Source organism: Dunckerocampus dactyliophorus, unplaced genomic scaffold, assembly GCF_027744805.1.
Source record: "Dunckerocampus dactyliophorus isolate RoL2022-P2 unplaced genomic scaffold, RoL_Ddac_1.1 HiC_scaffold_23, whole genome shotgun sequence".
Taxonomy (NCBI): Eukaryota; Metazoa; Chordata; class Actinopteri; order Syngnathiformes; family Syngnathidae; genus Dunckerocampus; species Dunckerocampus dactyliophorus.
The window spans coordinates 100,332-123,063 of record NW_026559859.1 but is presented as its reverse complement, the minus strand read 5'-3'; the positions used below and the strand labels follow the sequence as shown (position 1 = coordinate 123,063).

The window sequence follows — 22,732 nt, the reverse complement described above, 5'->3', positions numbered from 1 at the left end:
CATCTACAGTGTTTTTCTCTCTGCTGTGAAGTTCAAACAGGCTTACAGGCTGGCTGTGGCTGCGACCGGTGGCACAAAACAGCCAGAAAAACCATACGAGCAGCAAAGTGTGCACACACATCCGAGACCGTTTGCAGAAGCGCAGTTTGACCAGTGTCGTCTTTAAAAGGAAAGTTTTCAGAGAGCTTTCCGGCTTACGGCCATACTACCCTGAGAACGCCCGATCTCGTCCGATCTCGGAAGCTAAGCAGGGGCGGGCCTGGTTAGTACTTGGATGGGAGACCGCCTGGGAATACCAGGTGCTGTAAGCTTTTTAGGCTCTTGGCTTTCAGCAGAGGGCGCTGTTTCCCACTTCTTGGAAAACGCCATCACTTTGAATGGAGGAAGAGTATTTATTTTGCCCTCATGTGAGGAACATCCATCTACAGTGTTTTTCTCTCTGCTGTGAAGTTCAAACAGGCTTACAGGCTGGCTGTGGCTGCGACCGGTGGCACAAAACAGCCAGAAAAACCATACGAGCAGCAAAGTGTGCACACACATCCGAGACCGTTTGCAGAAGCGCAGTTTGACCAGTGTCGTCTTTAAAAGGAAAGTTTTCAGAGAGCTTTCCGGCTTACGGCCATACTACCCTGAGAACGCCCGATCTCGTCCGATCTCGGAAGCTAAGCAGGGGCGGGCCTGGTGAGTACTTGGATGGGAGACCGCCTGGGAATACCAGGTGCTGTAAGCTTTTTAGGCTCTTGGCTTTCAGCAGAGGGCGCTGTTTCCCACTTCTTGGAAAACGCCATCACTTTGAATGGAGGAAGAGTATTTATTTTGCCCTCATGTGAGGAACATCCATCTACAGTGTTTTTCTCTCTGCTGTGAAGTTCAAACAGGCTTACAGGCTGGCTGTGGCTGCGACCGGTGGCACAAAACAGCCAGAAAAACCATACGAGCAGCAAAGTGTGCACACACATCCGAGACCGTTTGCAGAAGCGCAGTTTGACCAGTGTCGTCTTTAAAAGGAAAGTTTTCAGAGAGCTTTCCGGCTTACGGCCATACTACCCTGAGAACGCCCGATCTCGTCCGATCTCGGAAGCTAAGCAGGGGCGGGCCTGGTGAGTACTTGGATGGGAGACCGCCTGGGAATACCAGGTGCTGTAAGCTTTTTAGGCTCTTGGCTTTCAGCAGAGGGCGCTGTTTCCCACCTCTTGGAAAACGCCATCACTTTGAATGGAGGAAGAGTATTTATTTTGCCCTCATGGGAGGAACATCCATCTACAGTGTTTTTCTCTCTGCTGTGAAGTTCAAACAGGCTTACAGGCTGGCTGTGGCTGCGACCGGTGGCACAAAACAGCCAGAAAAACCATACGAGCAGCAAAGTGTGCACACACATCCGAGACCGTTTGCAGAAGCGCAGTTTGACCAGTGTCGTCTTTAAAAGGAAAGTTTTCAGAGAGCTTTCCGGCTTACGGCCATACTACCCTGAGAACGCCCGATCTCGTCCGATCTCGGAAGCTAAGCAGGGGCGGGCCTGGTGAGTACTTGGATGGGAGACCGCCTGGGAATACCAGGTGCTGTAAGCTTTTTAGGCTCTTGGCTTTCAGCAGAGGGCGCTGTTTCCCACTTCTTGGAAAACGCCATCACTTTGAATGGAGGAAGAGTATTTATTTTGCCCTCATGTGAGGAACATCCATCTACAGTGTTTTTCTCTCTGCTGTGAAGTTCAAACAGGCTTACAGGCTGGCTGTGGCTGCGACCGGTGGCACAAAACAGCCAGAAAAACCATACGAGCAGCAAAGTGTGCACACACATCCGAGACCGTTTGCAGAAGCGCAGTTTGACCAGTGTCGTCTTTAAAAGGAAAGTTTTCAGAGAGCTTTCCGGCTTACGGCCATACTACCCTGAGAACGCCCGATCTCGTCCGATCTCGGAAGCTAAGCAGGGGCGGGCCTGGTGAGTACTTGGATGGGAGACCGCCTGGGAATACCAGGTGCTGTAAGCTTTTTAGGCTCTTGGCTTTCAGCAGAGGGCGCTGTTTCCCACTTCTTGGAAAACGCCATCACTTTGAATGGAGGAAGAGTATTTATTTTGCCCTCATGTGAGGAACATCCATCTACAGTGTTTTTCTCTCTGCTGTGAAGTTCAAACAGGCTTACAGGCTGGCTGTGGCTGCGACCGGTGGCACAAAACAGCCAGAAAAACCATACGAGCAGCAAAGTGTGCACACACATCCGAGACCGTTTGCAGAAGCGCAGTTTGACCAGTGTCGTCTTTAAAAGGAAAGTTTTCAGAGAGCTTTCCGGCTTACGGCCATACTACCCTGAGAACGCCCGATCTCGTCCGATCTCGGAAGCTAAGCAGGGGCGGGCCTGGTTAGTACTTGGATGGGAGACCGCCTGGGAATACCAGGTGCTGTAAGCTTTTTAGGCTCTTGGCTTTCAGCAGAGGGCGCTGTTTCCCACCTCTCTGAAAACGCCATCACTTTGAATGGAGGAAGAGTATTTATTTTGCCCTCATGGGAGGAACATCCATCTACAGTGTTTTTCTCTCTGCTGTGAAGTTCAAACAGGCTTACAGGCTGGCTGTGGCTGCGACCGGTGGCACAAAACAGCCAGAAAAACCATACGAGCAGCAAAGTGTGCACACACATCCGAGACCGTTTGCAGAAGCGCAGTTTGACCAGTGTCGTCTTTAAAAGGAAAGTTTTCAGAGAGCTTTCCGGCTTACGGCCATACTACCCTGAGAACGCCCGATCTCGTCCGATCTCGGAAGCTAAGCAGGGGCGGGCCTGGTTAGTACTTGGATGGGAGACCGCCTGGGAATACCAGGTGCTGTAAGCTTTTTAGGCTCTTGGCTTTCAGCAGAGGGCGCTGTTTCCCACTTCTTGGAAAACGCCATCACTTTGAATGGAGGAAGAGTATTTATTTTGCCCTCATGTGAGGAACATCCATCTACAGTGTTTTTCTCTCTGCTGTGAAGTTCAAACAGGCTTACAGGCTGGCTGTGGCTGCGACCGGTGGCACAAAACAGCCAGAAAAACCATACGAGCAGCAAAGTGTGCACACACATCCGAGACCGTTTGCAGAAGCGCAGTTTGACCAGTGTCGTCTTTAAAAGGAAAGTTTTCAGAGAGCTTTCCGGCTTACGGCCATACTACCCTGAGAACGCCCGATCTCGTCCGATCTCGGAAGCTAAGCAGGGGCGGGCCTGGTGAGTACTTGGATGGGAGACCGCCTGGGAATACCAGGTGCTGTAAGCTTTTTAGGCTCTTGGCTTTCAGCAGAGGGCGCTGTTTCCCACTTCTTGGAAAACGCCATCACTTTGAATGGAGGAAGAGTATTTATTTTGCCCTCATGTGAGGAACATCCATCTACAGTGTTTTTCTCTCTGCTGTGAAGTTCAAACAGGCTTACAGGCTGGCTGTGGCTGCGACCGGTGGCACAAAACAGCCAGAAAAACCATACGAGCAGCAAAGTGTGCACACACATCCGAGACCGTTTGCAGAAGCGCAGTTTGACCAGTGTCGTCTTTAAAAGGAAAGTTTTCAGAGAGCTTTCCGGCTTACGGCCATACTACCCTGAGAACGCCCGATCTCGTCCGATCTCGGAAGCTAAGCAGGGGCGGGCCTGGTGAGTACTTGGAATGGGAGACCGCCTGGGAATACCAGGTGCTGTAAGCTTTTTAGGCTCTTGGCTTTCAGCAGAGGGCGCTGTTTCCCACTTCTTGGAAAACGCCATCACTTTGAATGGAGGAAGAGTATTTATTTTGCCCTCATGTGAGGAACATCCATCTACAGTGTTTTTCTCTCTGCTGTGAAGTTCAAACAGGCTTACAGGCTGGCTGTGGCTGCGACCGGTGGCACAAAACAGCCAGAAAAACCATACGAGCAGCAAAGTGTGCACACACATCCGAGACCGTTTGCAGAAGCGCAGTTTGACCAGTGTCGTCTTTAAAAGGAAAGTTTTCAGAGAGCTTTCCGGCTTACGGCCATACTACCCTGAGAACGCCCGATCTCGTCCGATCTCGGAAGCTAAGCAGGGGCGGGCCTGGTTAGTACTTGGATGGGAGACCGCCTGGGAATACCAGGTGCTGTAAGCTTTTTAGGCTCTTGGCTTTCAGCAGAGGGCGCTGTTTCCCACTTCTTGGAAAACGCCATCACTTTGAATGGAGGAAGAGTATTTATTTTGCCCTCATGTGAGGAACATCCATCTACAGTGTTTTTCTCTCTGCTGTGAAGTTCAAACAGGCTTACAGGCTGGCTGTGGCTGCGACCGGTGGCACAAAACAGCCAGAAAAACCATACGAGCAGCAAAGTGTGCACACACATCCGAGACCGTTCGCAGAAGCGCAGTTTGACCAGTGTCGTCTTTAAAAGGAAAGTTTTCAGAGAGCTTTCCGGCTTACGGCCATACTACCCTGAGAACGCCCGATCTCGTCCGATCTCGGAAGCTAAGCAGGGGCGGGCCTGGTGAGTACTTGGAATGGGAGACCGCCTGGGAATACCAGGTGCTGTAAGCTTTTTAGGCTCTTGGCTTTCAGCAGAGGGCGCTGTTTCCCACTTCTTGGAAAACGCCATCACTTTGAATGGAGGAAGAGTATTTATTTTGCCCTCATGTGAGGAACATCCATCTACAGTGTTTTTCTCTCTGCTGTGAAGTTCAAACAGGCTTACAGGCTGGCTGTGGCTGCGACCGGTGGCACAAAACAGCCAGAAAAACCATACGAGCAGCAAAGTGTGCACACACATCCGAGACCGTTTGCAGAAGCGCAGTTTGACCAGTGTCGTCTTTAAAAGGAAAGTTTTCAGAGAGCTTTCCGGCTTACGGCCATACTACCCTGAGAACGCCCGATCTCGTCCGATCTCGGAAGCTAAGCAGGGGCGGGCCTGGTTAGTACTTGGATGGGACACCGCCTGGGAATACCAGGTGCTGTAAGCTTTTTAGGCTCTTGGCTTTCAGCAGAGGGCGCTGTTTCCCACTTCTTGGAAAACGCCATCACTTTGAATGGAGGAAGAGTATTTATTTTGCCCTCATGTGAGGAACATCCATCTACAGTGTTTTTCTCTCTGCTGTGAAGTTCAAACAGGCTTACAGGCTGGCTGTGGCTGCGACCGGTGGCACAAAACAGCCAGAAAAACCATACGAGCAGCAAAGTGTGCACACACATCCGAGACCGTTTGCAGAAGCGCAGTTTGACCAGTGTCGTCTTTAAAAGGAAAGTTTTCAGAGAGCTTTCCGGCTTACGGCCATACTACCCTGAGAACGCCCGATCTCGTCCGATCTCGGAAGCTAAGCAGGGGCGGGCCTGGTGAGTACTTGGATGGGAGACCGCCTGGGAATACCAGGTGCTGTAAGCTTTTTAGGCTCTTGGCTTTCAGCAGAGGGCGCTGTTTCCCACTTCTTGGAAAACGCCATCACTTTGAATGGAGGAAGAGTATTTATTTTGCCCTCATGTGAGGAACATCCATCTACAGTGTTTTTCTCTCTGCTGTGAAGTTCAAACAGGCTTACAGGCTGGCTGTGGCTGCGACCGGTGGCACAAAACAGCCAGAAAAACCATACGAGCAGCAAAGTGTGCACACACATCCGAGACCGTTTGCAGAAGCGCAGTTTGACCAGTGTCGTCTTTAAAAGGAAAGTTTTCAGAGAGCTTTCCGGCTTACGGCCATACTACCCTGAGAACGCCCGATCTCGTCCGATCTCGGAAGCTAAGCAGGGGCGGGCCTGGTGAGTACTTGGAATGGGAGACCGCCTGGGAATACCAGGTGCTGTAAGCTTTTTAGGCTCTTGGCTTTCAGCAGAGGGCGCTGTTTCCCACTTCTTGGAAAACGCCATCACTTTGAATGGAGGAAGAGTATTTATTTTGCCCTCATGTGAGGAACATCCATCTACAGTGTTTTTCTCTCTGCTGTGAAGTTCAAACAGGCTTACAGGCTGGCTGTGGCTGCGACCGGTGGCACAAAACAGCCAGAAAAACCATACGAGCAGCAAAGTGTGCACACACATCCGAGACCGTTTGCAGAAGCGCAGTTTGACCAGTGTCGTCTTTAAAAGGAAAGTTTTCAGAGAGCTTTCCGGCTTACGGCCATACTACCCTGAGAACGCCCGATCTCGTCCGATCTCGGAAGCTAAGCAGGGGCGGGCCTGGTTAGTACTTGGATGGGAGACCGCCTGGGAATACCAGGTGCTGTAAGCTTTTTAGGCTCTTGGCTTTCAGCAGAGGGCGCTGTTTCCCACTTCTTGGAAAACGCCATCACTTTGAATGGAGGAAGAGTATTTATTTTGCCCTCATGTGAGGAACATCCATCTACAGTGTTTTTCTCTCTGCTGTGAAGTTCAAACAGGCTTACAGGCTGGCTGTGGCTGCGACCGGTGGCACAAAACAGCCAGAAAAACCATACGAGCAGCAAAGTGTGCACACACATCCGAGACCGTTTGCAGAAGCGCAGTTTGACCAGTGTCGTCTTTAAAAGGAAAGTTTTCAGAGAGCTTTCCGGCTTACGGCCATACTACCCTGAGAACGCCCGATCTCGTCCGATCTCGGAAGCTAAGCAGGGGCGGGCCTGGTTAGTACTTGGATGGGAGACCGCCTGGGAATACCAGGTGCTGTAAGCTTTTTAGGCTCTTGGCTTTCAGCAGAGGGCGCTGTTTCCCACTTCTTGGAAAACGCCATCACTTTGAATGGAGGAAGAGTATTTATTTTGCCCTCATGGGAGGAACATCCATCTACAGTGTTTTTCTCTCTGCTGTGAAGTTCAAACAGGCTTACAGGCTGGCTGTGGCTGCGACCGGTGGCACAAAACAGCCAGAAAAACCATACGAGCAGCAAAGTGTGCACACACATCCGAGACCGTTTGCAGAAGCGCAGTTTGACCAGTGTCGTCTTTAAAAGGAAAGTTTTCAGAGAGCTTTCCGGCTTACGGCCATACTACCCTGAGAACGCCCGATCTCGTCCGATCTCGGAAGCTAAGCAGGGGCGGGCCTGGTGAGTACTTGGATGGGAGACCGCCTGGGAATACCAGGTGCTGTAAGCTTTTTAGGCTCTTGGCTTTCAGCAGAGGGCGCTGTTTCCCACTTCTTGGAAAACGCCATCACTTTGAATGGAGGAAGAGTATTTATTTTGCCCTCATGTGAGGAACATCCATCTACAGTGTTTTTCTCTCTGCTGTGAAGTTCAAACAGGCTTACAGGCTGGCTGTGGCTGCGACCGGTGGCACAAAACAGCCAGAAAAACCATACGAGCAGCAAAGTGTGCACACACATCCGAGACCGTTTGCAGAAGCGCAGTTTGACCAGTGTCGTCTTTAAAAGGAAAGTTTTCAGAGAGCTTTCCGGCTTACGGCCATACTACCCTGAGAACGCCCGATCTCGTCCGATCTCGGAAGCTAAGCAGGGGCGGGCCTGGTGAGTACTTGGATGGGAGACCGCCTGGGAATACCAGGTGCTGTAAGCTTTTTAGGCTCTTGGCTTTCAGCAGAGGGCGCTGTTTCCCACTTCTTGGAAAACGCCATCACTTTGAATGGAGGAAGAGTATTTATTTTGCCCTCATGTGAGGAACATCCATCTACAGTGTTTTTCTCTCTGCTGTGAAGTTCAAACAGGCTTACAGGCTGGCTGTGGCTGCGACCGGTGGCACAAAACAGCCAGAAAAACCATACGAGCAGCAAAGTGTGCACACACATCCGAGACCGTTTGCAGAAGCGCAGTTTGACCAGTGTCGTCTTTAAAAGGAAAGTTTTCAGAGAGCTTTCCGGCTTACGGCCATACTACCCTGAGAACGCCCGATCTCGTCCGATCTCGGAAGCTAAGCAGGGGCGGGCCTGGTTAGTACTTGGATGGGAGACCGCCTGGGAATACCAGGTGCTGTAAGCTTTTTAGGCTCTTGGCTTTCAGCAGAGGGCGCTGTTTCCCACCTCTCTGAAAACGCCATCACTTTGAATGGAGGAAGAGTATTTATTTTGCCCTCATGGGAGGAACATCCATCTACAGTGTTTTTCTCTCTGCTGTGAAGTTCAAACAGGCTTACAGGCTGGCTGTGGCTGCGACCGGTGGCACAAAACAGCCAGAAAAACCATACGAGCAGCAAAGTGTGCACACACATCCGAGACCGTTTGCAGAAGCGCAGTTTGACCAGTGTCGTCTTTAAAAGGAAAGTTTTCAGAGAGCTTTCCGGCTTACGGCCATACTACCCTGAGAACGCCCGATCTCGTCCGATCTCGGAAGCTAAGCAGGGGCGGGCCTGGTTAGTACTTGGATGGGAGACCGCCTGGGAATACCAGGTGCTGTAAGCTTTTTAGGCTCTTGGCTTTCAGCAGAGGGCGCTGTTTCCCACTTCTTGGAAAACGCCATCACTTTGAATGGAGGAAGAGTATTTATTTTGCCCTCATGTGAGGAACATCCATCTACAGTGTTTTTCTCTCTGCTGTGAAGTTCAAACAGGCTTACAGGCTGGCTGTGGCTGCGACCGGTGGCACAAAACAGCCAGAAAAACCATACGAGCAGCAAAGTGTGCACACACATCCGAGACCGTTTGCAGAAGCGCAGTTTGACCAGTGTCGTCTTTAAAAGGAAAGTTTTCAGAGAGCTTTCCGGCTTACGGCCATACTACCCTGAGAACGCCCGATCTCGTCCGATCTCGGAAGCTAAGCAGGGGCGGGCCTGGTGAGTACTTGGATGGGAGACCGCCTGGGAATACCAGGTGCTGTAAGCTTTTTAGGCTCTTGGCTTTCAGCAGAGGGCGCTGTTTCCCACTTCTTGGAAAACGCCATCACTTTGAATGGAGGAAGAGTATTTATTTTTCCCTCATGTGAGGAACATCCATCTACAGTGTTTTTCTCTCTGCTGTGAAGTTCAAACAGGCTTACAGGCTGGCTGTGGCTGCGACCGGTGGCACAAAACAGCCAGAAAAACCATACGAGCAGCAAAGTGTGCACACACATCCGAGACCGTTTGCAGAAGCGCAGTTTGACCAGTGTCGTCTTTAAAAGGAAAGTTTTCAGAGAGCTTTCCGGCTTACGGCCATACTACCCTGAGAACGCCCGATCTCGTCCGATCTCGGAAGCTAAGCAGGGGCGGGCCTGGTGAGTACTTGGATGGGAGACCGCCTGGGAATACCAGGTGCTGTAAGCTTTTTAGGCTCTTGGCTTTCAGCAGAGGGCGCTGTTTCCCACCTCTTGGAAAACGCCATCACTTTGAATGGAGGAAGAGTATTTATTTTGCCCTCATGGGAGGAACATCCATCTACAGTGTTTTTCTCTCTGCTGTGAAGTTCAAACAGGCTTACAGGCTGGCTGTGGCTGCGACCGGTGGCACAAAACAGCCAGAAAAACCATACGAGCAGCAAAGTGTGCACACACATCCGAGACCGTTTGCAGAAGCGCAGTTTGACCAGTGTCGTCTTTAAAAGGAAAGTTTTCAGAGAGCTTTCCGGCTTACGGCCATACTACCCTGAGAACGCCCGATCTCGTCCGATCTCGGAAGCTAAGCAGGGGCGGGCCTGGTGAGTACTTGGATGGGAGACCGCCTGGGAATACCAGGTGCTGTAAGCTTTTTAGGCTCTTGGCTTTCAGCAGAGGGCGCTGTTTCCCACTTCTTGGAAAACGCCATCACTTTGAATGGAGGAAGAGTATTTATTTTGCCCTCATGTGAGGAACATCCATCTACAGTGTTTTTCTCTCTGCTGTGAAGTTCAAACAGGCTTACAGGCTGGCTGTGGCTGCGACCGGTGGCACAAAACAGCCAGAAAAACCATACGAGCAGCAAAGTGTGCACACACATCCGAGACCGTTTGCAGAAGCGCAGTTTGACCAGTGTCGTCTTTAAAAGGAAAGTTTTCAGAGAGCTTTCCGGCTTACGGCCATACTACCCTGAGAACGCCCGATCTCGTCCGATCTCGGAAGCTAAGCAGGGGCGGGCCTGGTGAGTACTTGGATGGGAGACCGCCTGGGAATACCAGGTGCTGTAAGCTTTTTAGGCTCTTGGCTTTCAGCAGAGGGCGCTGTTTCCCACTTCTTGGAAAACGCCATCACTTTGAATGGAGGAAGAGTATTTATTTTGCCCTCATGTGAGGAACATCCATCTACAGTGTTTTTCTCTCTGCTGTGAAGTTCAAACAGGCTTACAGGCTGGCTGTGGCTGCGACCGGTGGCACAAAACAGCCAGAAAAACCATACGAGCAGCAAAGTGTGCACACACATCCGAGACCGTTTGCAGAAGCGCAGTTTGACCAGTGTCGTCTTTAAAAGGAAAGTTTTCAGAGAGCTTTCCGGCTTACGGCCATACTACCCTGAGAACGCCCGATCTCGTCCGATCTCGGAAGCTAAGCAGGGGCGGGCCTGGTTAGTACTTGGATGGGAGACCGCCTGGGAATACCAGGTGCTGTAAGCTTTTTAGGCTCTTGGCTTTCAGCAGAGGGCGCTGTTTCCCACCTCTCTGAAAACGCCATCACTTTGAATGGAGGAAGAGTATTTATTTTGCCCTCATGGGAGGAACATCCATCTACAGTGTTTTTCTCTCTGCTGTGAAGTTCAAACAGGCTTACAGGCTGGCTGTGGCTGCGACCGGTGGCACAAAACAGCCAGAAAAACCATACGAGCAGCAAAGTGTGCACACACATCCGAGACCGTTTGCAGAAGCGCAGTTTGACCAGTGTCGTCTTTAAAAGGAAAGTTTTCAGAGAGCTTTCCGGCTTACGGCCATACTACCCTGAGAACGCCCGATCTCGTCCGATCTCGGAAGCTAAGCAGGGGCGGGCCTGGTTAGTACTTGGATGGGAGACCGCCTGGGAATACCAGGTGCTGTAAGCTTTTTAGGCTCTTGGCTTTCAGCAGAGGGCGCTGTTTCCCACTTCTTGGAAAACGCCATCACTTTGAATGGAGGAAGAGTATTTATTTTGCCCTCATGTGAGGAACATCCATCTACAGTGTTTTTCTCTCTGCTGTGAAGTTCAAACAGGCTTACAGGCTGGCTGTGGCTGCGACCGGTGGCACAAAACAGCCAGAAAAACCATACGAGCAGCAAAGTGTGCACACACATCCGAGACCGTTTGCAGAAGCGCAGTTTGACCAGTGTCGTCTTTAAAAGGAAAGTTTTCAGAGAGCTTTCCGGCTTACGGCCATACTACCCTGAGAACGCCCGATCTCGTCCGATCTCGGAAGCTAAGCAGGGGCGGGCCTGGTGAGTACTTGGATGGGAGACCGCCTGGGAATACCAGGTGCTGTAAGCTTTTTAGGCTCTTGGCTTTCAGCAGAGGGCGCTGTTTCCCACTTCTTGGAAAACGCCATCACTTTGAATGGAGGAAGAGTATTTATTTTGCCCTCATGTGAGGAACATCCATCTACAGTGTTTTTCTCTCTGCTGTGAAGTTCAAACAGGCTTACAGGCTGGCTGTGGCTGCGACCGGTGGCACAAAACAGCCAGAAAAACCATACGAGCAGCAAAGTGTGCACACACATCCGAGACCGTTTGCAGAAGCGCAGTTTGACCAGTGTCGTCTTTAAAAGGAAAGTTTTCAGAGAGCTTTCCGGCTTACGGCCATACTACCCTGAGAACGCCCGATCTCGTCCGATCTCGGAAGCTAAGCAGGGGCGGGCCTGGTGAGTACTTGGAATGGGAGACCGCCTGGGAATACCAGGTGCTGTAAGCTTTTTAGGCTCTTGGCTTTCAGCAGAGGGCGCTGTTTCCCACTTCTTGGAAAACGCCATCACTTTGAATGGAGGAAGAGTATTTATTTTGCCCTCATGTGAGGAACATCCATCTACAGTGTTTTTCTCTCTGCTGTGAAGTTCAAACAGGCTTACAGGCTGGCTGTGGCTGCGACCGGTGGCACAAAACAGCCAGAAAAACCATACGAGCAGCAAAGTGTGCACACACATCCGAGACCGTTTGCAGAAGCGCAGTTTGACCAGTGTCGTCTTTAAAAGGAAAGTTTTCAGAGAGCTTTCCGGCTTACGGCCATACTACCCTGAGAACGCCCGATCTCGTCCGATCTCGGAAGCTAAGCAGGGGCGGGCCTGGTTAGTACTTGGATGGGAGACCGCCTGGGAATACCAGGTGCTGTAAGCTTTTTAGGCTCTTGGCTTTCAGCAGAGGGCGCTGTTTCCCACTTCTTGGAAAACGCCATCACTTTGAATGGAGGAAGAGTATTTATTTTGCCCTCATGTGAGGAACATCCATCTACAGTGTTTTTCTCTCTGCTGTGAAGTTCAAACAGGCTTACAGGCTGGCTGTGGCTGCGACCGGTGGCACAAAACAGCCAGAAAAACCATACGAGCAGCAAAGTGTGCACACACATCCGAGACCGTTCGCAGAAGCGCAGTTTGACCAGTGTCGTCTTTAAAAGGAAAGTTTTCAGAGAGCTTTCCGGCTTACGGCCATACTACCCTGAGAACGCCCGATCTCGTCCGATCTCGGAAGCTAAGCAGGGGCGGGCCTGGTGAGTACTTGGAATGGGAGACCGCCTGGGAATACCAGGTGCTGTAAGCTTTTTAGGCTCTTGGCTTTCAGCAGAGGGCGCTGTTTCCCACTTCTTGGAAAACGCCATCACTTTGAATGGAGGAAGAGTATTTATTTTGCCCTCATGTGAGGAACATCCATCTACAGTGTTTTTCTCTCTGCTGTGAAGTTCAAACAGGCTTACAGGCTGGCTGTGGCTGCGACCGGTGGCACAAAACAGCCAGAAAAACCATACGAGCAGCAAAGTGTGCACACACATCCGAGACCGTTTGCAGAAGCGCAGTTTGACCAGTGTCGTCTTTAAAAGGAAAGTTTTCAGAGAGCTTTCCGGCTTACGGCCATACTACCCTGAGAACGCCCGATCTCGTCCGATCTCGGAAGCTAAGCAGGGGCGGGCCTGGTTAGTACTTGGATGGGACACCGCCTGGGAATACCAGGTGCTGTAAGCTTTTTAGGCTCTTGGCTTTCAGCAGAGGGCGCTGTTTCCCACTTCTTGGAAAACGCCATCACTTTGAATGGAGGAAGAGTATTTATTTTGCCCTCATGTGAGGAACATCCATCTACAGTGTTTTTCTCTCTGCTGTGAAGTTCAAACAGGCTTACAGGCTGGCTGTGGCTGCGACCGGTGGCACAAAACAGCCAGAAAAACCATACGAGCAGCAAAGTGTGCACACACATCCGAGACCGTTTGCAGAAGCGCAGTTTGACCAGTGTCGTCTTTAAAAGGAAAGTTTTCAGAGAGCTTTCCGGCTTACGGCCATACTACCCTGAGAACGCCCGATCTCGTCCGATCTCGGAAGCTAAGCAGGGGCGGGCCTGGTGAGTACTTGGATGGGAGACCGCCTGGGAATACCAGGTGCTGTAAGCTTTTTAGGCTCTTGGCTTTCAGCAGAGGGCGCTGTTTCCCACTTCTTGGAAAACGCCATCACTTTGAATGGAGGAAGAGTATTTATTTTGCCCTCATGTGAGGAACATCCATCTACAGTGTTTTTCTCTCTGCTGTGAAGTTCAAACAGGCTTACAGGCTGGCTGTGGCTGCGACCGGTGGCACAAAACAGCCAGAAAAACCATACGAGCAGCAAAGTGTGCACACACATCCGAGACCGTTTGCAGAAGCGCAGTTTGACCAGTGTCGTCTTTAAAAGGAAAGTTTTCAGAGAGCTTTCCGGCTTACGGCCATACTACCCTGAGAACGCCCGATCTCGTCCGATCTCGGAAGCTAAGCAGGGGCGGGCCTGGTGAGTACTTGGAATGGGAGACCGCCTGGGAATACCAGGTGCTGTAAGCTTTTTAGGCTCTTGGCTTTCAGCAGAGGGCGCTGTTTCCCACTTCTTGGAAAACGCCATCACTTTGAATGGAGGAAGAGTATTTATTTTGCCCTCATGTGAGGAACATCCATCTACAGTGTTTTTCTCTCTGCTGTGAAGTTCAAACAGGCTTACAGGCTGGCTGTGGCTGCGACCGGTGGCACAAAACAGCCAGAAAAACCATACGAGCAGCAAAGTGTGCACACACATCCGAGACCGTTTGCAGAAGCGCAGTTTGACCAGTGTCGTCTTTAAAAGGAAAGTTTTCAGAGAGCTTTCCGGCTTACGGCCATACTACCCTGAGAACGCCCGATCTCGTCCGATCTCGGAAGCTAAGCAGGGGCGGGCCTGGTTAGTACTTGGATGGGAGACCGCCTGGGAATACCAGGTGCTGTAAGCTTTTTAGGCTCTTGGCTTTCAGCAGAGGGCGCTGTTTCCCACTTCTTGGAAAACGCCATCACTTTGAATGGAGGAAGAGTATTTATTTTGCCCTCATGTGAGGAACATCCATCTACAGTGTTTTTCTCTCTGCTGTGAAGTTCAAACAGGCTTACAGGCTGGCTGTGGCTGCGACCGGTGGCACAAAACAGCCAGAAAAACCATACGAGCAGCAAAGTGTGCACACACATCCGAGACCGTTTGCAGAAGCGCAGTTTGACCAGTGTCGTCTTTAAAAGGAAAGTTTTCAGAGAGCTTTCCGGCTTACGGCCATACTACCCTGAGAACGCCCGATCTCGTCCGATCTCGGAAGCTAAGCAGGGGCGGGCCTGGTTAGTACTTGGATGGGAGACCGCCTGGGAATACCAGGTGCTGTAAGCTTTTTAGGCTCTTGGCTTTCAGCAGAGGGCGCTGTTTCCCACTTCTTGGAAAACGCCATCACTTTGAATGGAGGAAGAGTATTTATTTTGCCCTCATGGGAGGAACATCCATCTACAGTGTTTTTCTCTCTGCTGTGAAGTTCAAACAGGCTTACAGGCTGGCTGTGGCTGCGACCGGTGGCACAAAACAGCCAGAAAAACCATACGAGCAGCAAAGTGTGCACACACATCCGAGACCGTTTGCAGAAGCGCAGTTTGACCAGTGTCGTCTTTAAAAGGAAAGTTTTCAGAGAGCTTTCCGGCTTACGGCCATACTACCCTGAGAACGCCCGATCTCGTCCGATCTCGGAAGCTAAGCAGGGGCGGGCCTGGTGAGTACTTGGATGGGAGACCGCCTGGGAATACCAGGTGCTGTAAGCTTTTTAGGCTCTTGGCTTTCAGCAGAGGGCGCTGTTTCCCACTTCTTGGAAAACGCCATCACTTTGAATGGAGGAAGAGTATTTATTTTGCCCTCATGTGAGGAACATCCATCTACAGTGTTTTTCTCTCTGCTGTGAAGTTCAAACAGGCTTACAGGCTGGCTGTGGCTGCGACCGGTGGCACAAAACAGCCAGAAAAACCATACGAGCAGCAAAGTGTGCACACACATCCGAGACCGTTTGCAGAAGCGCAGTTTGACCAGTGTCGTCTTTAAAAGGAAAGTTTTCAGAGAGCTTTCCGGCTTACGGCCATACTACCCTGAGAACGCCCGATCTCGTCCGATCTCGGAAGCTAAGCAGGGGCGGGCCTGGTTAGTACTTGGATGGGAGACCGCCTGGGAATACCAGGTGCTGTAAGCTTTTTAGGCTCTTGGCTTTCAGCAGAGGGCGCTGTTTCCCACCTCTCTGAAAACGCCATCACTTTGAATGGAGGAAGAGTATTTATTTTGCCCTCATGGGAGGAACATCCATCTACAGTGTTTTTCTCTCTGCTGTGAAGTTCAAACAGGCTTACAGGCTGGCTGTGGCTGCGACCGGTGGCACAAAACAGCCAGAAAAACCATACGAGCAGCAAAGTGTGCACACACATCCGAGACCGTTTGCAGAAGCGCAGTTTGACCAGTGTCGTCTTTAAAAGGAAAGTTTTCAGAGAGCTTTCCGGCTTACGGCCATACTACCCTGAGAACGCCCGATCTCGTCCGATCTCGGAAGCTAAGCAGGGGCGGGCCTGGTTAGTACTTGGATGGGAGACCGCCTGGGAATACCAGGTGCTGTAAGCTTTTTAGGCTCTTGGCTTTCAGCAGAGGGCGCTGTTTCCCACTTCTTGGAAAACGCCATCACTTTGAATGGAGGAAGAGTATTTATTTTGCCCTCATGTGAGGAACATCCATCTACAGTGTTTTTCTCTCTGCTGTGAAGTTCAAACAGGCTTACAGGCTGGCTGTGGCTGCGACCGGTGGCACAAAACAGCCAGAAAAACCCTACGAGCAGCAAAGTGTGCACACACATCCGAGACCGTTTGCAGAAGCGCAGTTTGACCAGTGTCGTCTTTAAAAGGAAAGTTTTCAGAGAGCTTTCCGGCTTACGGCCATACTACCCTGAGAACGCCCGATCTCGTCCGATCTCGGAAGCTAAGCAGGGGCGGGCCTGGTGAGTACTTGGATGGGAGACCGCCTGGGAATACCAGGTGCTGTAAGCTTTTTAGGCTCTTGGCTTTCAGCAGAGGGCGCTGTTTCCCACTTCTTGGAAAACGCCATCACTTTGAATGGAGGAAGAGTATTTATTTTGCCCTCATGTGAGGAACATCCATCTACAGTGTTTTTCTCTCTGCTGTGAAGTTCAAACAGGCTTACAGGCTGGCTGTGGCTGCGACCGGTGGCACAAAACAGCCAGAAAAACCATACGAGCAGCAAAGTGTGCACACACATCCGAGACCGTTTGCAGAAGCGCAGTTTGACCAGTGTCGTCTTTAAAAGGAAAGTTTTCAGAGAGCTTTCCGGCTTACGGCCATACTACCCTGAGAACGCCCGATCTCGTCCGATCTCGGAAGCTAAGCAGGGGCGGGCCTGGTTAGTACTTGGATGGGAGACCGCCTGGGAATACCAGGTGCTGTAAGCTTTTTAGGCTCTTGGCTTTCAGCAGAGGGCGCTGTTTCCCACTTCTTGGAAAACGCCATCACTTTGAATGGAGGAAGAGTATTTATTTTGCCCTCATGTGAGGAACATCCATCTACAGTGTTTTTCTCTCTGCTGTGAAGTTCAAACAGGCTTACAGGCTGGCTGTGGCTGCGACCGGTGGCACAAAACAGCCAGAAAAACCATACGAGCAGCAAAGTGTGCACACACATCCGAGACCGTTTGCAGAAGCGCAGTTTGACCAGTGTCGTCTTTAAAAGGAAAGTTTTCAGAGAGCTTTCCGGCTTACGGCCATACTACCCTGAGAACGCCCGATCTCGTCCGATCTCGGAAGCTAAGCAGGGGCGGGCCTGGTGAGTACTTGGATGGGAGACCGCCTGGGAATACCAGGTGCTGTAAGCTTTTTAGGCTCTTGGCTTTCAGCAGAGGGCGCTGTTTCCCACCTCTTGGAAAACGCCATCACTTTGAATGGAGGAAGAGTATTTATTTTGCCCTCATGGGAGGAACATCCATCTACAGTGTTTTTCTCTCTGCTGTGAAGTTCAAACAGGCTTACAGGCTGGCTGTGGCTGCGACCGGTGGCACAAAACAGCCAGAAAAACCATACGAGCAGCAAAGTGTGCACACACATCCGAGACCGTTTGCAGAAGCGCAGTTTGACCAGTGTCGTCTTTAAAAGGAAAGTTTTCAGAGAGCTTTCCGGCTTACGGCCATACTACCCTGAGAACGCCCGATCTCGTCCGATCTCGGAAGCTAAGCAGGGGCGGGCCTGGTGAGTACTTGGATGGGAGACCGCCTGGGAATACCAGGTGCTGTAAGCTTTTTAGGCTCTTGGCTTTCAGCAGAGGGCGCTGTTTCCCACCTCTTGGAAAACGCCATCACTTTGAATGGAGGAAGAGTATTTATTTTGCCCTCATGGGAGGAACATCCATCTACAGTGTTTTTCTCTCTGCTGTGAAGTTCAAACAGGCTTACAGGCTGGCTGTGGCTGCGACCGGTGGCACAAAACAGCCAGAAAAACCATACGAGCAGCAAAGTGTGCACACACATCCGAGACCGTTTGCAGAAGCGCAGTTTGACCAGTGTCGTCTTTAAAAGGAAAGTTTTCAGAGAGCTTTCCGGCTTACGGCCATACTACCCTGAGAACGCCCGATCTCGTCCGATCTCGGAAGCTAAGCAGGGGCGGGCCTGGTGAGTACTTGGATGGGAGACCGCCTGGGAATACCAGGTGCTGTAAGCTTTTTAGGCTCTTGGCTTTCAGCAGAGGGCGCTGTTTCCCACTTCTTGGAAAACGCCATCACTTTGAATGGAGGAAGAGTATTTATTTTGCCCTCATGTGAGGAACATCCATCTACAGTGTTTTTCTCTCTGCTGTGAAGTTCAAACAGGCTTACAGGCTGGCTGTGGCTGCGACCGGTGGCACAAAACAGCCAGAAAAACCATACGAGCAGCAAAGTGTGCACACACATCCGAGACCGTTTGCAGAAGCGCAGTTTGACCAGTGTCGTCTTTAAAAGGAAAGTTTTCAGAGAGCTTTCCGGCTTACAGCCATACTACCCTGAGAACGCCCGATCTCGTCCGATCTCGGAAGCTAAGCAGGGGCGGGCCTGGTGAGTACTTGGAATGGGAGACCGCCTGGGAATACCAGGTGCTGTAAGCTTTTTAGGCTCTTGGCTTTCAGCAGAGGGCGCTGTTTCCCACTTCTTGGAAAACGCCATCACTTTGAATGGAGGAAGAGTATTTATTTTGCCCTCATGTGAGGAACATCCATCTACAGTGTTTTTCTCTCTGCTGTGAAGTTCAAACAGGCTTACAGGCTGGCTGTGGCTGCGACCGGTGGCACAAAACAGCCAGAAAAACCATACGAGCAGCAAAGTGTGCACACACATCCGAGACCGTTTGCAGAAGCGCAGTTTGACCAGTGTCGTCTTTAAAAGGAAAGTTTTCAGAGAGCTTTCCGGCTTACGGCCATACTACCCTGAGAACGCCCGATCTCGTCCGATCTCGGAAGCTAAGCAGGGGCGGGCCTGGTGAGTACTTGGATGGGAGACCGCCTGGGAATACCAGGTGCTGTAAGCTTTTTAGGCTCTTGGCTTTCAGCAGAGGGCGCTGTTTCCCACTTCTTGGAAAACGCCATCACTTTGAATGGAGGAAGAGTATTTATTTTGCCCTCATGTGAGGAACATCCATCTACAGTGTTTTTCTCTCTGCTGTGAAGTTCAAACAGGCTTACAGGCTGGCTGTGGCTGCGACCGGTGGCACAAAACAGCCAGAAAAACCATACGAGCAGCAAAGTGTGCACACACATCCGAGACCGTTTGCAGAAGCGCAGTTTGACCAGTGTCGTCTTTAAAAGGAAAGTTTTCAGAGAGCTTTCCGGCTTACGGCCATACTACCCTGAGAACGCCCGATCTCGTCCGATCTCGGAAGCTAAGCAGGGGCGGGCCTGGTGAGTACTTGGATGGGAGACCGCCTGGGAATACCAGGTGCTGTAAGCTTTTTAGGCTCTTGGCTTTCAGCAGAGGGCGCTGTTTCCCACTTCTTGGAAAACGCCATCACTTTGAATGGAGGAAGAGTATTTATTTTGCCCTCATGTGAGGAACATCCATCTACAGTGTTTTTCTCTCTGCTGTGAAGTTCAAACAGGCTTACAGGCTGGCTGTGGCTGCGACCGGTGGCACAAAACAGCCAGAAAAACCATACGAGCAGCAAAGTGTGCACACACATCCGAGACCGTTTGCAGAAGCGCAGTTTGACCAGTGTCGTCTTTAAAAGGAAAGTTTTCAGAGAGCTTTCCGGCTTACGGCCATACTACCCTGAGAACGCCCGATCTCGTCCGATCTCGGAAGCTAAGCAGGGGCGGGCCTGGTGAGTACTTGGATGGGAGACCGCCTGGGAATACCAGGTGCTGTAAGCTTTTTAGGCTCTTGGCTTTCAGCAGAGGGCGCTGTTTCCCACTTCTTGGAAAACGCCATCACTTTGAATGGAGGAAGAGTATTTATTTTGCCCTCATGTGAGGAACATCCATCTACAGTGTTTTTCTCTCTGCTGTGAAGTTCAAACAGGCTTACAGGCTGGCTGTGGCTGCGACCGGTGGCACAAAACAGCCAGAAAAACCATACGAGCAGCAAAGTGTGCACACACATCCGAGACCGTTTGCAGAAGCGCAGTTTGACCAGTGTCGTCTTTAAAAGGAAAGTTTTCAGAGAGCTTTCCGGCTTACAGCCATACTACCCTGAGAACGCCCGATCTCGTCCGATCTCGGAAGCTAAGCAGGGGCGGGCCTGGTGAGTACTTGGAATGGGAGACCGCCTGGGAATACCAGGTGCTGTAAGCTTTTTAGGCTCTTGGCTTTCAGCAGAGGGCGCTGTTTCCCACTTCTTGGAAAACGCCATCACTTTGAATGGAGGAAGAGTATTTATTTTGCCCTCATGTGAGGAACATCCATCTACAGTGTTTTTCTCTCTGCTGTGAAGTTCAAACAGGCTTACAGGCTGGCTGTGGCTGCGACCGGTGGCACAAAACAGCCAGAAAAACCATACGAGCAGCAAAGTGTGCACACACATCCGAGACCGTTTGCAGAAGCGCAGTTTGACCAGTGTCGTCTTTAAAAGGAAAGTTTTCAGAGAGCTTTCCGGCTTACGGCCATACTACCCTGAGAACGCCCGATCTCGTCCGATCTCGGAAGCTAAGCAGGGGTGGGCCTGGTTAGTACTTGGATGGGAGACCGCCTGGGAATACCAGGTGCTGTAAGCTTTTTAGGCTCTTGGCTTTCAGCAGAGGGCGCTGTTTCCCACCTCTCTGAAAACGCCATCACTTTGAATGGAGGAAGAGTATTTATTTTGCCCTCATGGGAGGAACATCCATCTACAGTGTTTTTCTCTCTGCTGTGAAGTTCAAACAGGCTTACAGGCTGGCTGTGGCTGCGACCGGTGGCACAAAACAGCCAGAAAAACCATACGAGCAGCAAAGTGTGCACACACATCCGAGACCGTTTGCAGAAGCGCAGTTTGACCAGTGTCGTCTTTAAAAGGAAAGTTTTCAGAGAGCTTTCCGGCTTACGGCCATACTACCCTGAGAACGCCCGATCTCGTCCGATCTCGGAAGCTAAGCAGGGGCGGGCCTGGTTAGTACTTGGATGGGAGACCGCCTGGGAATACCAGGTGCTGTAAGCTTTTTAGGCTCTTGGCTTTCAGCAGAGGGCGCTGTTTCCCACTTCTTGGAAAACGCCATCACTTTGAATGGAGGAAGAGTATTTATTTTGCCCTCATGTGAGGAACATCCATCTACAGTGTTTTTCTCTCTGCTGTGAAGTTCAAACAGGCTTACAGGCTGGCTGTGGCTGCGACCGGTGGCACAAAACAGCCAGAAAAACCATACGAGCAGCAAAGTGTGCACACACATCCGAGACCGTTTGCAGAAGCGCAGTTTGACCAGTGTCGTCTTTAAAAGGAAAGTTTTCAGAGAGCTTTCCGGCTTACGGCCATACTACCCTGAGAACGCCCGATCTCGTCCGATCTCGGAAGCTAAGCAGGGGCGGGCCTGGTGAGTACTTGGATGGGAGACCGCCTGGGAATACCAGGTGCTGTAAGCTTTTTAGGCTCTTGGCTTTCAGCAGAGGACGCTGTTTCCCACTTCTTGGAAAACGCCATCACTTTGAATGGAGGAAGAGTATTTATTTTGCCCTCATGTGAGGAACATCCATCTACAGTGTTTTTCTCTCTGCTGTGAAGTTCAAACAGGCTTACAGGCTGGCTGTGGCTGCGACCGGTGGCACAAAACAGCCAGAAAAACCATACGAGCAGCAAAGTGTGCACACACATCCGAGACCGTTTGCAGAAGCGCAGTTTGACCAGTGTCGTCTTTAAAAGGAAAGTTTTCAGAGAGCTTTCCGGCTTACGGCCATACTACCCTGAGAACGCCCGATCTCGTCCGATCTCGGAAGCTAAGCAGGGGCGGGCCTGGTGAGTACTTGGAATGGGAGACCGCCTGGGAATACCAGGTGCTGTAAGCTTTTTAGGCTCTTGGCTTTCAGCAGAGGGCGCTGTTTCCCACTTCTTGGAAAACGCCATCACTTTGAATGGAGGAAGAGTATTTATTTTGCCCTCATGTGAGGAACATCCATCTACAGTGTTTTTCTCTCTGCTGTGAAGTTCAAACAGGCTTACAGGCTGGCTGTGGCTGCGACCGGTGGCACAAAACAGCCAGAAAAACCATACGAGCAGCAAAGTGTGCACACACATCCGAGACCGTTTGCAGAAGCGCAGTTTGACCAGTGTCGTCTTTAAAAGGAAAGTTTTCAGAGAGCTTTCCGGCTTACGGCCATACTACCCTGAGAACGCCCGATCTCGTCCGATCTCGGAAGCTAAGCAGGGGCGGGCCTGGTTAGTACTTGGATGGGAGACCGCCTGGGAATACCAGGTGCTGTAAGCTTTTTAGGCTCTTGGCTTTCAGCAGAGGGCGCTGTTTCCCACTTCTTGGAAAACGCCATCACTTTGAATGGAGGAAGAGTATTTATTTTGCCCTCATGTGAGGAACATCCATCTACAGTGTTTTTCTCTCTGCTGTGAAGTTCAAACAGGCTTACAGGCTGGCTGTGGCTGCGACCGGTGGCACAAAACAGCCAGAAAAACCATACGAGCAGCAAAGTGTGCACACACATCCGAGACCGTTCGCAGAAGCGCAGTTTGACCAGTGTCGTCTTTAAAAGGAAAGTTTTCAGAGAGCTTTCCGGCTTACGGCCATACTACCCTGAGAACGCCCGATCTCGTCCGATCTCGGAAGCTAAGCAGGGGCGGGCCTGGTGAGTACTTGGAATGGGAGACCGCCTGGGAATACCAGGTGCTGTAAGCTTTTTAGGCTCTTGGCTTTCAGCAGAGGGCGCTGTTTCCCACTTCTTGGAAAACGCCATCACTTTGAATGGAGGAAGAGTATTTATTTTGCCCTCATGTGAGGAACATCCATCTACAGTGTTTTTCTCTCTGCTGTGAAGTTCAAACAGGCTTACAGGCTGGCTGTGGCTGCGACCGGTGGCACAAAACAGCCAGAAAAACCATA

At 51.0% G+C, this 22,732-nt stretch overlaps 54 non-coding genes across 54 annotated transcripts; all 54 read left to right on the top strand.

Moving 5' to 3' along the window:
* The first annotated feature begins 192 nt into the window (after nucleotides 1-192).
* Nucleotides 193-311, top strand: LOC129175104 (5S ribosomal RNA). The gene has a single exon (XR_008568074.1). It is a non-coding gene; the product is annotated as a 5S ribosomal RNA (ribosomal RNA).
* A 300-nt stretch (nucleotides 312-611) lies between these two features.
* Nucleotides 612-730, top strand: LOC129175748 (5S ribosomal RNA). Its single transcript, XR_008568696.1, has one exon. It is a non-coding gene; the product is annotated as a 5S ribosomal RNA (ribosomal RNA).
* A 300-nt stretch (nucleotides 731-1,030) lies between these two features.
* LOC129175747 (5S ribosomal RNA) lies at nucleotides 1,031-1,149 on the top strand. Its single transcript, XR_008568695.1, has one exon. It is a non-coding gene; the product is annotated as a 5S ribosomal RNA (ribosomal RNA).
* Nucleotides 1,150-1,449: 300 nt separating this feature from the next.
* Nucleotides 1,450-1,568, top strand: LOC129175746 (5S ribosomal RNA). The gene has a single exon (XR_008568694.1). It is a non-coding gene; the product is annotated as a 5S ribosomal RNA (ribosomal RNA).
* Nucleotides 1,569-1,868: 300 nt separating this feature from the next.
* Nucleotides 1,869-1,987, top strand: LOC129175745 (5S ribosomal RNA). The gene has a single exon (XR_008568693.1). It is a non-coding gene; the product is annotated as a 5S ribosomal RNA (ribosomal RNA).
* A 300-nt stretch (nucleotides 1,988-2,287) lies between these two features.
* LOC129175093 (5S ribosomal RNA) lies at nucleotides 2,288-2,406 on the top strand. The gene has a single exon (XR_008568063.1). It is a non-coding gene; the product is annotated as a 5S ribosomal RNA (ribosomal RNA).
* Nucleotides 2,407-2,706: 300 nt separating this feature from the next.
* Nucleotides 2,707-2,825, top strand: LOC129175081 (5S ribosomal RNA). The gene has a single exon (XR_008568051.1). It is a non-coding gene; the product is annotated as a 5S ribosomal RNA (ribosomal RNA).
* A 300-nt stretch (nucleotides 2,826-3,125) lies between these two features.
* LOC129175744 (5S ribosomal RNA) lies at nucleotides 3,126-3,244 on the top strand. Its single transcript, XR_008568692.1, has one exon. It is a non-coding gene; the product is annotated as a 5S ribosomal RNA (ribosomal RNA).
* A 300-nt stretch (nucleotides 3,245-3,544) lies between these two features.
* On the top strand, nucleotides 3,545-3,664 carry LOC129175289 (5S ribosomal RNA). The gene has a single exon (XR_008568253.1). It is a non-coding gene; the product is annotated as a 5S ribosomal RNA (ribosomal RNA).
* A 300-nt stretch (nucleotides 3,665-3,964) lies between these two features.
* LOC129175070 (5S ribosomal RNA) lies at nucleotides 3,965-4,083 on the top strand. The gene has a single exon (XR_008568040.1). It is a non-coding gene; the product is annotated as a 5S ribosomal RNA (ribosomal RNA).
* A 300-nt stretch (nucleotides 4,084-4,383) lies between these two features.
* LOC129175287 (5S ribosomal RNA) lies at nucleotides 4,384-4,503 on the top strand. The gene has a single exon (XR_008568251.1). It is a non-coding gene; the product is annotated as a 5S ribosomal RNA (ribosomal RNA).
* Nucleotides 4,504-4,803: 300 nt separating this feature from the next.
* Nucleotides 4,804-4,922, top strand: LOC129174936 (5S ribosomal RNA). The gene has a single exon (XR_008567908.1). It is a non-coding gene; the product is annotated as a 5S ribosomal RNA (ribosomal RNA).
* Nucleotides 4,923-5,222: 300 nt separating this feature from the next.
* On the top strand, nucleotides 5,223-5,341 carry LOC129175743 (5S ribosomal RNA). The gene has a single exon (XR_008568691.1). It is a non-coding gene; the product is annotated as a 5S ribosomal RNA (ribosomal RNA).
* A 300-nt stretch (nucleotides 5,342-5,641) lies between these two features.
* Nucleotides 5,642-5,761, top strand: LOC129175286 (5S ribosomal RNA). Its single transcript, XR_008568250.1, has one exon. It is a non-coding gene; the product is annotated as a 5S ribosomal RNA (ribosomal RNA).
* A 300-nt stretch (nucleotides 5,762-6,061) lies between these two features.
* On the top strand, nucleotides 6,062-6,180 carry LOC129175059 (5S ribosomal RNA). The gene has a single exon (XR_008568028.1). It is a non-coding gene; the product is annotated as a 5S ribosomal RNA (ribosomal RNA).
* A 300-nt stretch (nucleotides 6,181-6,480) lies between these two features.
* Nucleotides 6,481-6,599, top strand: LOC129175047 (5S ribosomal RNA). The gene has a single exon (XR_008568017.1). It is a non-coding gene; the product is annotated as a 5S ribosomal RNA (ribosomal RNA).
* Nucleotides 6,600-6,899: 300 nt separating this feature from the next.
* Nucleotides 6,900-7,018, top strand: LOC129175742 (5S ribosomal RNA). Its single transcript, XR_008568690.1, has one exon. It is a non-coding gene; the product is annotated as a 5S ribosomal RNA (ribosomal RNA).
* Nucleotides 7,019-7,318: 300 nt separating this feature from the next.
* Nucleotides 7,319-7,437, top strand: LOC129175740 (5S ribosomal RNA). Its single transcript, XR_008568688.1, has one exon. It is a non-coding gene; the product is annotated as a 5S ribosomal RNA (ribosomal RNA).
* A 300-nt stretch (nucleotides 7,438-7,737) lies between these two features.
* On the top strand, nucleotides 7,738-7,856 carry LOC129175035 (5S ribosomal RNA). The gene has a single exon (XR_008568005.1). It is a non-coding gene; the product is annotated as a 5S ribosomal RNA (ribosomal RNA).
* A 300-nt stretch (nucleotides 7,857-8,156) lies between these two features.
* Nucleotides 8,157-8,275, top strand: LOC129175024 (5S ribosomal RNA). The gene has a single exon (XR_008567994.1). It is a non-coding gene; the product is annotated as a 5S ribosomal RNA (ribosomal RNA).
* Nucleotides 8,276-8,575: 300 nt separating this feature from the next.
* Nucleotides 8,576-8,694, top strand: LOC129175739 (5S ribosomal RNA). The gene has a single exon (XR_008568687.1). It is a non-coding gene; the product is annotated as a 5S ribosomal RNA (ribosomal RNA).
* A 300-nt stretch (nucleotides 8,695-8,994) lies between these two features.
* On the top strand, nucleotides 8,995-9,113 carry LOC129175738 (5S ribosomal RNA). The gene has a single exon (XR_008568686.1). It is a non-coding gene; the product is annotated as a 5S ribosomal RNA (ribosomal RNA).
* Nucleotides 9,114-9,413: 300 nt separating this feature from the next.
* LOC129175737 (5S ribosomal RNA) lies at nucleotides 9,414-9,532 on the top strand. The gene has a single exon (XR_008568685.1). It is a non-coding gene; the product is annotated as a 5S ribosomal RNA (ribosomal RNA).
* Nucleotides 9,533-9,832: 300 nt separating this feature from the next.
* On the top strand, nucleotides 9,833-9,951 carry LOC129175736 (5S ribosomal RNA). The gene has a single exon (XR_008568684.1). It is a non-coding gene; the product is annotated as a 5S ribosomal RNA (ribosomal RNA).
* Nucleotides 9,952-10,251: 300 nt separating this feature from the next.
* On the top strand, nucleotides 10,252-10,370 carry LOC129175013 (5S ribosomal RNA). Its single transcript, XR_008567983.1, has one exon. It is a non-coding gene; the product is annotated as a 5S ribosomal RNA (ribosomal RNA).
* A 300-nt stretch (nucleotides 10,371-10,670) lies between these two features.
* On the top strand, nucleotides 10,671-10,789 carry LOC129175001 (5S ribosomal RNA). Its single transcript, XR_008567972.1, has one exon. It is a non-coding gene; the product is annotated as a 5S ribosomal RNA (ribosomal RNA).
* Nucleotides 10,790-11,089: 300 nt separating this feature from the next.
* LOC129175735 (5S ribosomal RNA) lies at nucleotides 11,090-11,208 on the top strand. Its single transcript, XR_008568683.1, has one exon. It is a non-coding gene; the product is annotated as a 5S ribosomal RNA (ribosomal RNA).
* Nucleotides 11,209-11,508: 300 nt separating this feature from the next.
* LOC129175285 (5S ribosomal RNA) lies at nucleotides 11,509-11,628 on the top strand. The gene has a single exon (XR_008568249.1). It is a non-coding gene; the product is annotated as a 5S ribosomal RNA (ribosomal RNA).
* A 300-nt stretch (nucleotides 11,629-11,928) lies between these two features.
* Nucleotides 11,929-12,047, top strand: LOC129174990 (5S ribosomal RNA). Its single transcript, XR_008567961.1, has one exon. It is a non-coding gene; the product is annotated as a 5S ribosomal RNA (ribosomal RNA).
* A 300-nt stretch (nucleotides 12,048-12,347) lies between these two features.
* LOC129175284 (5S ribosomal RNA) lies at nucleotides 12,348-12,467 on the top strand. Its single transcript, XR_008568248.1, has one exon. It is a non-coding gene; the product is annotated as a 5S ribosomal RNA (ribosomal RNA).
* Nucleotides 12,468-12,767: 300 nt separating this feature from the next.
* Nucleotides 12,768-12,886, top strand: LOC129174935 (5S ribosomal RNA). Its single transcript, XR_008567907.1, has one exon. It is a non-coding gene; the product is annotated as a 5S ribosomal RNA (ribosomal RNA).
* Nucleotides 12,887-13,186: 300 nt separating this feature from the next.
* Nucleotides 13,187-13,305, top strand: LOC129175734 (5S ribosomal RNA). The gene has a single exon (XR_008568682.1). It is a non-coding gene; the product is annotated as a 5S ribosomal RNA (ribosomal RNA).
* A 300-nt stretch (nucleotides 13,306-13,605) lies between these two features.
* On the top strand, nucleotides 13,606-13,725 carry LOC129175282 (5S ribosomal RNA). Its single transcript, XR_008568247.1, has one exon. It is a non-coding gene; the product is annotated as a 5S ribosomal RNA (ribosomal RNA).
* A 300-nt stretch (nucleotides 13,726-14,025) lies between these two features.
* Nucleotides 14,026-14,144, top strand: LOC129174978 (5S ribosomal RNA). The gene has a single exon (XR_008567950.1). It is a non-coding gene; the product is annotated as a 5S ribosomal RNA (ribosomal RNA).
* Nucleotides 14,145-14,444: 300 nt separating this feature from the next.
* On the top strand, nucleotides 14,445-14,563 carry LOC129174967 (5S ribosomal RNA). Its single transcript, XR_008567937.1, has one exon. It is a non-coding gene; the product is annotated as a 5S ribosomal RNA (ribosomal RNA).
* Nucleotides 14,564-14,863: 300 nt separating this feature from the next.
* LOC129175733 (5S ribosomal RNA) lies at nucleotides 14,864-14,982 on the top strand. The gene has a single exon (XR_008568681.1). It is a non-coding gene; the product is annotated as a 5S ribosomal RNA (ribosomal RNA).
* A 300-nt stretch (nucleotides 14,983-15,282) lies between these two features.
* On the top strand, nucleotides 15,283-15,401 carry LOC129174956 (5S ribosomal RNA). Its single transcript, XR_008567926.1, has one exon. It is a non-coding gene; the product is annotated as a 5S ribosomal RNA (ribosomal RNA).
* A 300-nt stretch (nucleotides 15,402-15,701) lies between these two features.
* On the top strand, nucleotides 15,702-15,820 carry LOC129174944 (5S ribosomal RNA). The gene has a single exon (XR_008567915.1). It is a non-coding gene; the product is annotated as a 5S ribosomal RNA (ribosomal RNA).
* Nucleotides 15,821-16,120: 300 nt separating this feature from the next.
* On the top strand, nucleotides 16,121-16,239 carry LOC129175732 (5S ribosomal RNA). The gene has a single exon (XR_008568680.1). It is a non-coding gene; the product is annotated as a 5S ribosomal RNA (ribosomal RNA).
* A 300-nt stretch (nucleotides 16,240-16,539) lies between these two features.
* LOC129174932 (5S ribosomal RNA) lies at nucleotides 16,540-16,658 on the top strand. Its single transcript, XR_008567904.1, has one exon. It is a non-coding gene; the product is annotated as a 5S ribosomal RNA (ribosomal RNA).
* A 300-nt stretch (nucleotides 16,659-16,958) lies between these two features.
* Nucleotides 16,959-17,077, top strand: LOC129175731 (5S ribosomal RNA). Its single transcript, XR_008568679.1, has one exon. It is a non-coding gene; the product is annotated as a 5S ribosomal RNA (ribosomal RNA).
* A 300-nt stretch (nucleotides 17,078-17,377) lies between these two features.
* On the top strand, nucleotides 17,378-17,496 carry LOC129175729 (5S ribosomal RNA). The gene has a single exon (XR_008568677.1). It is a non-coding gene; the product is annotated as a 5S ribosomal RNA (ribosomal RNA).
* A 300-nt stretch (nucleotides 17,497-17,796) lies between these two features.
* LOC129175728 (5S ribosomal RNA) lies at nucleotides 17,797-17,915 on the top strand. The gene has a single exon (XR_008568676.1). It is a non-coding gene; the product is annotated as a 5S ribosomal RNA (ribosomal RNA).
* Nucleotides 17,916-18,215: 300 nt separating this feature from the next.
* LOC129175341 (5S ribosomal RNA) lies at nucleotides 18,216-18,335 on the top strand. The gene has a single exon (XR_008568303.1). It is a non-coding gene; the product is annotated as a 5S ribosomal RNA (ribosomal RNA).
* Nucleotides 18,336-18,635: 300 nt separating this feature from the next.
* LOC129175727 (5S ribosomal RNA) lies at nucleotides 18,636-18,754 on the top strand. Its single transcript, XR_008568675.1, has one exon. It is a non-coding gene; the product is annotated as a 5S ribosomal RNA (ribosomal RNA).
* Nucleotides 18,755-19,054: 300 nt separating this feature from the next.
* Nucleotides 19,055-19,173, top strand: LOC129175726 (5S ribosomal RNA). The gene has a single exon (XR_008568674.1). It is a non-coding gene; the product is annotated as a 5S ribosomal RNA (ribosomal RNA).
* Nucleotides 19,174-19,473: 300 nt separating this feature from the next.
* Nucleotides 19,474-19,592, top strand: LOC129175725 (5S ribosomal RNA). Its single transcript, XR_008568673.1, has one exon. It is a non-coding gene; the product is annotated as a 5S ribosomal RNA (ribosomal RNA).
* A 300-nt stretch (nucleotides 19,593-19,892) lies between these two features.
* On the top strand, nucleotides 19,893-20,012 carry LOC129175340 (5S ribosomal RNA). The gene has a single exon (XR_008568302.1). It is a non-coding gene; the product is annotated as a 5S ribosomal RNA (ribosomal RNA).
* Nucleotides 20,013-20,312: 300 nt separating this feature from the next.
* On the top strand, nucleotides 20,313-20,431 carry LOC129175668 (5S ribosomal RNA). The gene has a single exon (XR_008568617.1). It is a non-coding gene; the product is annotated as a 5S ribosomal RNA (ribosomal RNA).
* Nucleotides 20,432-20,731: 300 nt separating this feature from the next.
* On the top strand, nucleotides 20,732-20,850 carry LOC129174920 (5S ribosomal RNA). Its single transcript, XR_008567892.1, has one exon. It is a non-coding gene; the product is annotated as a 5S ribosomal RNA (ribosomal RNA).
* Nucleotides 20,851-21,150: 300 nt separating this feature from the next.
* Nucleotides 21,151-21,269, top strand: LOC129175724 (5S ribosomal RNA). The gene has a single exon (XR_008568672.1). It is a non-coding gene; the product is annotated as a 5S ribosomal RNA (ribosomal RNA).
* A 300-nt stretch (nucleotides 21,270-21,569) lies between these two features.
* Nucleotides 21,570-21,689, top strand: LOC129175281 (5S ribosomal RNA). The gene has a single exon (XR_008568246.1). It is a non-coding gene; the product is annotated as a 5S ribosomal RNA (ribosomal RNA).
* A 300-nt stretch (nucleotides 21,690-21,989) lies between these two features.
* Nucleotides 21,990-22,108, top strand: LOC129174909 (5S ribosomal RNA). Its single transcript, XR_008567881.1, has one exon. It is a non-coding gene; the product is annotated as a 5S ribosomal RNA (ribosomal RNA).
* Nucleotides 22,109-22,408: 300 nt separating this feature from the next.
* On the top strand, nucleotides 22,409-22,528 carry LOC129175280 (5S ribosomal RNA). The gene has a single exon (XR_008568245.1). It is a non-coding gene; the product is annotated as a 5S ribosomal RNA (ribosomal RNA).
* The last annotated feature ends 204 nt before the right edge of the window (nucleotides 22,529-22,732 follow it).